The sequence below is a fragment of the Arachis hypogaea genome, chromosome 1 (genome assembly GCF_003086295.3).
Source record: "Arachis hypogaea cultivar Tifrunner chromosome 1, arahy.Tifrunner.gnm2.J5K5, whole genome shotgun sequence".
Classification (NCBI taxonomy): domain Eukaryota; kingdom Viridiplantae; phylum Streptophyta; class Magnoliopsida; order Fabales; family Fabaceae; genus Arachis; species Arachis hypogaea.
The window spans coordinates 70764949-70775542 of record NC_092036.1 but is presented as its reverse complement, the minus strand read 5'-3'; the positions used below and the strand labels follow the sequence as shown (position 1 = coordinate 70775542).

Genomic DNA, 10594 nt, shown 5'->3' with positions numbered 1-10594 from the left:
TTACTTGTTGAATTTTAATTTCTGCACTCTGTTATTTGCTTTTTCTTTCTTATGCCTTTCATTTCGAGCAACTAACTCACTGACCCACTAACTATTTGAATTAATTCCTCAACTGCTCTAACCATACTCTTCCATTAACCAAGAGTATTCCACTTGGTTGTTGCTTGTGGTGTGTTCTTGTATGACAGGTAGGAGAGGAGAGACATCAACCCCTCCATATACCGAACCAGAGAGGACCCTTCATAGACTTAGAAGGGAAGCAAGAAGGAAGAGGGTACTGGGAGAAGAAGAATCTGAAGGAGAATCTGAGGACAACTTTGAGGAAGCTCTAGATCTCAACATGGATAGAGAAGTTCACAACCATGAGAGGGATGATGGAAACAATGCCATTCCTGAGAGAAGGGTTCTTGGTTCATACATAAACCCAACCTCTGGGAATTGTGGTAGTAGCATTCAGAAACCACCCATTTAGGCCAACAATTTTGAACTCAAACCACAGCTAATATCACTGGTGGAGAACCATTGTTCATTTGGTGGGAGTGCTAATGAAGATCCAAATCAACATCTCACCAAATTCCTGAGAATTTGTGACACAGTGAAGTCCAATGGAGTCCAGGAAGATGCCTACAAACTGCTCTTGTTCCCATTTTCACTTAGGGACAAGGCAGCTAAGTGGCTGGAATCATTCCCAAGGGACAGCCTAACAACCTGGGATGAGGTGGAGAGCAAGTTTCTGGCACGTTTCTACCCCCCACAAAAGATCAATAGGCTTCGATCTGAGGTTCAGACTTTTAGACAACAGGATGGTGAGACTCTCTACGAGGCATGGGAGAGGTTCAAAGAGTTGACAAGGAAATGCCCACCAAACATGTTCCCTGACTGGGTGCAATTGCATATTTTCTATGATGGACTTTCTTATGAATCAAGGAAGGCTGTAGACCATTCATCCGGAGGTTCATTGAACAGAAAAAAGACTGTGGAAGAAGCCATTGAAGTGATTGAGACAGTGGCTGAGAATGAGTACTACTATGCTTCAGAGAGGCACAACACTAAGAGAGTCATGGAGCTGAACCATGTTGATACAATTCTAGCCCAAAACAAGGTGTTTGCCAAGCAACTAGCAGAGCTCACCAGGAAATTAGACACAAAGCAAGTGGCTGCACTACACACACAAGATCAAGAGGAAGTAAGCACTGAAGGAGGTGATTGGGAAGAGGCCAACTATGTGGGAAATCAACAAAGGCAACCATATGATCTACATTCCAACACTTACAACCCAGGATGGAAAAACCACCCAAACTTTGGGTGGGGAAACCAGCAAGGCCAACCACAAAACCACAAACCTTACAACCACAACCAACATAACAATTCCACATACCAAAACTCCAACCAAAGATCATACCAAGCCACACAAAACACTTACTCCCAACCACCATATCATGGCCAAAATAACCAACCTGCCCAACCTAATCCGAACCAACAATTTCAAGATCAATTAAACAGGATAGAAGGAATGCTTGCAACCATGAGTCAAGACATAATCGATTTGAAAGCTTTTAAGGAAGAAGTAAATTCTAACTTGCAAAACCAAGGAGTTGCCATCCAGAAGCTAGAAAATCAAATTGTGTATTTGTCTAAGCAAACCCCTGGGCCAAGCGTTTCTCATGCTGCCAAGGCTATTGCAAGGGAAGAATGTAAAGCATAACACTCAGAAGTGGAAAGAAGCTAAGGGAGATCTCAAAGGAAACCACAGAGGATGAAGCAAAGGAAGATGTGGGAGACAAGGAACAGGGACAATCTTTTATACCATCTGCAACAAAAGAAAAAGAAAAAGAGGTCCTGAAGCCTTATACACCCAAAGTACCATGTCCTCAGCGTTTGATGAAAAGTGAAAAGGATGGCCAATTCTCCAGATTCTTGGAGATTTTCAAGAAGCTTCAAATCAACATTCCTTTTGCTGAGGCAATAGAGAAAATGCCACTCTATGCAAAATTCTTGAAGGAATTAATGACCAAGAAGAGGAGCTGGAGAAATGAGGAAACTGTGTTGTTAACTGAAGAATGCAGTGCCATCATTCAACACAAACTGCCTCAGAAATTGAAGGATCCAGGCAGTTTCCAAATCCCCTGCATCATAGGAGAAGTCATGGTGGAGAAGGCCTTGTGTGACTTAGGGGCCAGTATCAATTTGATGTCTCTAACCATGATGAGAAGAATGAAGATTGAAGAAGCCAAACCAACAAGAATGGCCCTCCAATTGGCAGATCGAACTTTTAAATTCCCTCATGGGATAGTTGAGGATTTGTTGGTGAAAGTGGGAGATTTTATATTTCCTGCTGACTTTGTGGTGTTAGATATGGAGGAAGAAGCTAAAGCTTCGATAATTCTGGGAAGACCATTCCTGGCTACTGCTGGAGCCATCATAGATGTCCAAAAGGGTGAACTCACTCTTAGACTACATGATGAGAAATTGGTGTTTAACGTATTCAAGGCAATGAGCTATCCATCAGAATCACTAAAGGAATGCATGAGGGTGGATGTAGTGGACATTGCAATACAAGAAACCTTTGAGGAAACCACAAGGGAAGTGGCAGAGGAGGAGTTCACCAAGGATATTGAAGTTAGTGACATCAAGGCTGCCGAAACAACCATGCCAAGCATGCCAGAGAAAGTGAAAGAAGAAAAGGAAGCACCAAAACCTGAGCTCAAAGCATTGCCCCCTAATCTCAAGTATGCATACTTGGAAAGTGATGAGAGCCATCCTGTTATCATTAGCTCTACCCTGAGCCAAGAACAGGAAGAAGAATTGATCAAGGTGCTAAAAACTCATCAAGATGCCATTGGATGGACCCTAGCTGATTTGAAGGGGATAAGTTCATCCATATGCATGCATAAAATCTTGTTAGAAGAGGATGCTAGACCGTCCATTCAAGCTCAGAGAAGATTGAATCCCGTCATGAAAGAAGTGGTACAAAAGGAGGTCATGAAGTTATGGCAGGCAGGGGTAATCTACCCCATTTCTGACAGCCCATGGGTTAGCCCCATCCATGTAGTTCCCAAGAAAGGTGGCAAAACTGTGGTGCCAAATGAGAGGAACGAACTCATACCCACAAGAACTGTCACTGGGTGGAGGATGTGCATAGACTACAGGAAGCTCAATGAAGCCACCAGAAAAGATCATTTTCCACTCCCATTCATGGATCAGATGCTTGAAAGGCTTGCAGGACATGCTTATTATTGCTTTCTGGATGGATACTCAGGCTATAATCAGATAGTAGTTGATCCAAGAGATCAAGAGAAAACATCATTTGTTTGTCCATATGGGGTTTTTGCGTATAGACGCATGCCCTTTGGATTGTGCAATGCACCTGCAACTTTCCAAAGGTGCATGCTGTCCATCTTTTCGGACATGATCGAAAAGTTTATTGAAGTTTTCATGGATGATTTTTCTGTGTTTGGAAATTCTTTTCCTAGCTGCCTACACCACCTTGCCTTGGTGCTTAAGAGATGCCAAGAGACCAACCTAGTATTAAACTGGGAAAAGTGTCATTTCATGGTCACAGAAGGAATCGTCCTTGGCCATAAAGTGTCCAATAGAGGCATTGAGGTGGACAAAGCTAAGGTGGAACTCATTGAAAAACTACCTCCACCAAGTAATGTCAAGGCAGTTAGGAGTTTTTTGGGACACGCTGGCTTTTACAGAAGGTTTATTAGAGACTTTTCTAAAATAGCCAAACCCTTGAGTAACTTGCTTGTCTCTGATACACCTTTTGTATTTGATAAAAATTGCATGCTAGCCTATGAACTGTTGAAGCAAAAACTTTCCTCTGCACCTATCATTGCCCCACCTGATTGGAGCTTACCTTTTGAACTGATGTGTGATGCATCAGACCTTGCTATTGGGGCAGTGTTAGGACAAAGGAAAGACAATTTGGTACATGTGATTTATTATGCCAGTAAGGTCTTGAATGATAACCAAAAGAATTACACAACCACTGAAAAAGAACTCTTGGCAATAGTCTTTGCATTTGACAAATTTAGATCATATCTCATTGGGTCTAAAGTCATTGTCTTCACTGATCATTCAGCTTTAAAATACTTACTTGCAAAACAAGAATCCAAACCAAGACTTATTAGATGGGTTCTTTTGTTGCAGGAATTTGACATTGAAATCAAAGACAAGAAGGGTGTAGAGAACAAGGTAGCAGACCATTTATCAAGGATACCATGTGAAGAAGGAAGCACACAAAGCACACATATAAATGAGTGCTTTCCTGATGAACAACTCATGGTAATTCACAAAGCACCCTGGTTTGCAGATATAGCAAACTTCAAAGCCACTGGGAGTTTGCCGTTGGAATTTAACAAGCATCAAAGGAAGAAATTGGTAAATGATGCCAAATACTTCATCTGGGACGAACCATACTTGTTCAAAAAATGTTCGGATGGCATACTAAGAAGATGCATATCAGAGGAAGAAGGAAGGGAAGTATTATGGGACTGCCATGGCTCCACCTATGGAGGACATTTTGCAGGAGAAAGAACAGCAGCTAAGGTGTTGCAGTGTGGTTTTTATTGGCCCACGATCTTCAAAGATGCAAAGGAACTAGTGAAGCACTGCCATGAATGCCAGAAGGAGGGGAACCTGCCAAGAAGAAATGAAATGCCACAACAATTCATTCTGGAACTTGAATTGTTTGATGTATGGGGGATAGATTTCATGGGACCCTTTCCCACCTCATACTCAAATAATTACATTCTTGTGGCAGTAGACTATGTCTCCAAATGGGTTGAAGCAATAGCAACTCCAACCAATGATAATAAGGTGGTCATGAACTTCCTCAGAAAACACATTTTTTGCCGTTTTGGGGTTCCAAGAGCAATCATCAGTGATGGAGGAAGCAACTTCTTCAACAAACCATTAGAGGCATTGCTTCTAAAATATGGAGTCAAACATAAGGTAGCCACACCATACCATCCACAGACAAGTGGGCAAGCCGAAATTTCTAATAGGGAACTCAAAAGAATCTTGGAAAAGACTGTGGGAGCTTCAAGGAAGGACTGGTCGATTAAGCTAGATGATGCTCTTTGGGCATATAGGACAGCTTTCAAAACACCAATTGGAATGTCTCCTTACCAACTAGTATATGGAAAGGCTTGCCATTTGCCACTGGAGTTGGAGCACAAGGCATTCTGGGCCTTGAAACTCTTAAACTTGGACAGCAAAGCTGCTGGAGAAAGAAGGATGTTGCAAATTCAAGAGTTGGAAGAATTCAGAGCTGAAGCTTATGAGAATGCGAAAATTTACAAATAAAGAGCAAAGAAGAAGCATGACAGCAACATAGCCCCAAGGAAATTTGAAGAGGGACAAAAAGTATTGCTCTACAATTCTAGGCTGAAGCTATTTCCAGGGAAGCTAAAATCAAGGTGGTCTGGACCATTCCTTGTTACCAAGGTCTCCCAATATGGACAAGTAGAAATCATGGAAGAAAAGTCACAAAGAACCTTCACTGTGAATGGTCAAAGACTCAAACATTACTTGGGAGATGTAGAGGAGAAGGACAAGGTTAAATATCACCTCAACTGAGGAAACTGACCGTCAAGCTAATGACGTTAAAAGAGCGCTTGTTGGGAGGCAACCCAACCTGAGGTAACACTCTTTTGTTGTTTCTTTTATTTGTTTCAATAAAAAGATGAAGTAGTTTCTGTGCATTGCAAAGAATTAAGTTTGGTGTTTCACACCAAACAATGAATTCGTGGATCAATAATTCAAAGGGGAATGTGTAACTCTAAGTTTGGTGTTCCACCATAAAGATCAACTGAACACAACAACCTTTGAATTATATTAAAGGAATAACCATTCTAAGCAATCACAGAAATACTTAAAATCCTTAGCAGCAACTTCATTCCAAGGAGAATTCAAGGATTCAAAGAGCAGAGGAGTAAGTAGGAGATTAAGTTTGGTGTTCACACCCCAACTTAAGACTCAGACACTTGCCCATACATAGTTGAGCTAACCACTCAAGTGCTTGAGAAGCAAGCAACTTCATCACTCTTTGCAGGAAAGGAAACAAGGAGCTTTTAAAAAAAAAAAACATGAAGCAACAATTAGGAGAAGAAAGAGAAATCAAATTGTTTCCTGGCAACAAGGAGAAAACAAGAAATTTCACAAGGTGGTGTTGTTCCTTGACCATTCTTTAAAAGGCAAACAAAAGCATGCTTGTTCTGGTTTAAACTGTAATTGTTGAATCTTTCTTTCATTTTAAGTCATTTTGTAGGAGTGTTGGTTTACTGCTTTGAATAAAGTGAATGCCTAGATGTTTGGATATAACTTCACCATCTTAAACAAATGCTTGCCATGCTTGTTCTGTTTCCAAAAATAAAAGAAAAGTTTGAACAAAGTAACTTGGCTCAATTAGTGACAAATCAAGTAGAATTAAGTGGTGGTATGCATGGTTGATTGTTTAGTCAGATCACTGGAAATAGAGTGTAGAATTATCAATTTTTGTGTAGAAGTTGAGTATTGTCTATGGATCTTGATGAATAAATGTCTTTGGCCATGAAAAAGAAAAAAAAAGAAGAAGAAAAAGCCACTGAAAAGGGGCAACCAAAAAGGAAAAAAAAATTGAGAAAATAAGCTAGGCACCAATGGTTTGAACTTCTGAGACAAATGCCTGTGGTATTTATGTATTAAGGATATGCTTGGATGAATAGGTTCTGAGGAGTGTTTCAACACTTGGTAACTTGGGTTAACTAACCCGGGATTATCAACCAAAAGTCCATTATCAAGAGCAACCTAAATACAAAACATTTAGTCACACAAAGAGGTGCTGGGCATCAATGTCTCAAGAAGAAATGTGAACTAAAAATGCCTGTAGTGGATATGTGTAATGCAATGATAAGAAAAAGAAAATGCCAAAGGCTTGTGCAACACATGACACTGAGCAAACAAGGAGCAAAGGAGCTCTAAGAAAAAGAAAAACAAAGAAAGGAAAATGTGCCAAAGACATAAGAATAACAAGAGGCCATACAGTGTTTCATGGATGCAATGAAAAAGTGATAATCCTACCTGATAAGAATGAAAAGTGATACTGCAACTTTCTGCATAAAACCCTTCTGATGAACTTCAAATGCTTGCTAATATAGCCAATGTAATTGCTTTTTGTTTCATACTTGTTTTCTCAATTAACTCAGGACTTGCTTAGGGACAAGCAAGTATTAAGTTTGGTGTTGTGATGCCAAGGCATCTTAGGCTAGTTTCACTAGCATTTTTCTGTTAGTTTTAGTTGTTTTATGCATTTTTTTGAGCTTAAAGTAACCAAGAATGGTTAAATGAACAACAAAGTAATGAATCATCCAAACAGTGTAATTTTGATGCAAATTCCATGAGTTTTTAGGTATATTACTTGAATGCTATGAATGGATGAATTCTCATGAAATTTTGCAAGATTTTGATGCAATTGTTTGGATGATTTCAGGGAAGAGAGGCTAGGCAAGGAAGCAACAAAATCAATGAAGGAAGCTTGAAATTCAAATGGGACGTTTAAGCTCCAGTTTAAGCCTAAACTGGAGCTTAAACGCCAAAATTATGAGAAGAGAGGAAATGCTGTAACTGGCGTTTAACCTCCAGTTTGACCTCAAACTGGAAGTTAAACGCCAGAATGAGAAAGGGCACTAAGGAGCATTCCACGTTTAACCTCCAGTTTGACCTCAAACTGGAGGTTAAACGCCAGAATGAGAATTGAACTAAGGGAGGCACAAAAGCATTTCCACGTTTAACCTCCAGTTTAACCTCAAACTGGAGGTTAAACGTGTTCGACACTTTCTTTTCTCACCAAGAAGCATTCCACGTTTAACCTCCAGTTTGACCTCAAACTGGAGGTTAAACGCCAGAATGAGAATTGAACTAAGGGAGGCACAAAAGCATTTCCACGTTTAACCTCCAGTTTGACCTCAAACTGGAGGTTAAACGCCAGAAGCAATAGAGAGGCACCAGAAGAGTTCCACGTTTAACCTCCAGTTTGACCTCAAACTGGAGGTTAAACGTGTTCGATGGTTTTTCTCCTCCAGGGTGTGTTCTTCATTTCCAAGTTTAACCTCCATTTGACCTCAAACTGGAGGTAAACGTGTTCGATCCTAATGGCCTCCAGGGGTTGCTTTCTTCATTTCTAAGTTTAACCTCCAGTTTGACCTCAAACTGGAGGTTAAACGTGTTCGATCCTAATAGCCTCCAGGGGTTGCTTTCTTCATTTCCAAGTTTAACCTCCAGTTTAACCTTAAACTGGAGGTTAAACGTGTTCGACTATGTACGCTCCTGGGGTGCTTTCTTCCAATTCCACGTTTAAGTTTTAGTTTGACCTTAAACTGAAACTTAAACTTCAACTTAAACGCCACTCTTTGAAAGGGTTTCTGGGCCAATTATATTGAGGTTTAAGTTAGCATTTGAGCACAAATATTAACTTAAACCTATTATGGTATGAAACCCAATTGAATATCATAGTTTATGGGATTGGGCCTGAAGAATTGATGAGTCTGGAACTTCAAATTGTTGAGTCTTGTATCATTACTTGTTTATCACTAAGTTTGCTCAATGAATGTTACAGAATGGGATCACAGCCTTATCAGGATTATGGATCATAAACCCAAAGCAAAAAGGAAATCAGGGAAAGGCCTCAAAGCCCAAGAATCACAACAGAAGCTCAATTTAGAAAGTGTATAAATAGGATAGAATTGAAGTCAAGGAGGACTTTTTTTTTACTTTTGGACACTTGAGAATTTTTCATCAATTTTTCTAGTTTTGAATTCGGAGCTATGACTCACTAAACCCCTTTCATTGGGTTAGGGAGCTCTATTGTAATTCAATGAATCAATAATAGTTTTATCTTCTTCTTCAATCTTTTCTCTTGAATTTTGTTAGAAAGCTTCTCGATCTAATTCCATTGGGTAGTTGTCTTGGGAAAGAAACTACCCATAATTGGAATCCTTCGGAACCTTGGGAAAGGAATGGAGGATTCATGCTAGAGAAGCTTTCTCACAGTGAATTGGATTGGGGTTTGGATGGATATTGTGACATGTAATCCTACCAAATTGTGGTTCATGAAACTGTGTGGTATAATCAGTGATCGAGCTTCATCTCTTCTTATGAACATTTAAACCAAGGGATTGGGAATTTGTTTGTTTTTAGAGAGAATTGGTGAGCCAAGGAATTGGGATCCAATCATATAAGATTGCCAAGCAAGATTCAATGAATGCATTGGTCGAGGAAGAGATGAAAATGTTTTGATTCGGAGATCTCAATATCTCCTCATACCCAATGAACTCCCCATCTCTGATCTACCTTTTCTATTTACATTCTGCAATTTCAATTCATGCAAATCCTCCCCAATTCCCTTTTAATTTCAGCAATTTACTTTTCCGCACTTTAATTCTCGCAATTTAAGATTCAGTCATTTCAATTCCTTGCAATTTACATTTACCGCCAATTTACTTTATGCAATTCACACCCAATTCTTGATTCCGCTCAACTAATCAAACTTCTAATTCGAATTGCTCATTCAACCAATCCTTGTGGGATTCGACCTCACTCTATTGTGAGTTTTTACTTGACGATAACCGGTGCACTTGCCGGAAGGAATTTTGCCGATTGTGCAATTTCCTTAATCGTAGCTATACTCAGTTATAGCATTCAATCACTCTCTTGGTCTCTTTGCATTATACCTGAAATCTACTTCTGGATGTAGTCAGTCTTCTCCGATGGGAAGAATTTATCTAGAAACTCTCTTCTCAAGAAATCCCAATTGGTCGTAAACTCATCCGGTAGCGAATAAAACTATGTCTTTGCTTGCCCTTCAAAAGAGAAAGGGAAGGCAAAAACCATGACAGCCACCTCATCGGCTCCATGCCTTCGAGCCATAGAACAAGCAACTTGAAAATCTTTTAGATGTCGGATGGGGTCTTGACCCGGTAACCCATGATACTTAGGTAGTAGATTTATCAAGCTACTCTTCAATTCAATTTGATGCTGCTCATGGACTATGTCGGGAGAGAATTTCTCAATAATATTGTGTTGCAAGTATAGCTCTACCAACAACAATCCTCGAGGATCAAATTAGAAAGGAAATGGTTGTCACAAGTTAACCCCAATAAAGTAACCAAAGTATTCAAACCTCGGGTCATCTCATAAGGAATGGGCAAACATGTGCTTTAACATTGGTTAGAATTCCAGGGTTGCAAGTCATGGGCAAGAAATTAAACTAGGGATCATAATACGCAAGTAATCTTGAAATGCAAGAAATTAATTAAAATAACTAAATAAGAAGTGAGCAATTCCAAAACTAGTGAGATAACATCCAATAGAATTCTATTCTAAACTAAACAAGTAACTATAACTAAGACAAAGCAATCAAGATTTTAGGGTTTCAAATAAGAATGATAAAAGCAACTCTTGGCTAGACATGGGAATTGGGATCACTATCCTTGTCTAATAACCATATCTTGATAATTATGAGGAACCAAACTCATTAAGTCTACTTCTATACTTGAAGTATGCTAAATGGTTTGGTCACACCACCATGGTCTAACCTACACCTATAATT

At 39.7% G+C, this 10594-nt stretch overlaps 1 non-coding gene across 1 annotated transcript; it reads right to left on the bottom strand.

The window, feature by feature from the left end:
- Nucleotides 1-766: 766 nt before the first annotated feature.
- LOC112715119 (small nucleolar RNA R71) lies at nt 767-870 on the bottom strand. The gene has a single exon (XR_003159473.1). It is a non-coding gene; the product is annotated as a small nucleolar RNA R71 (small nucleolar RNA).
- Between the last annotated feature and the right edge of the window lie 9724 nt (nt 871-10594).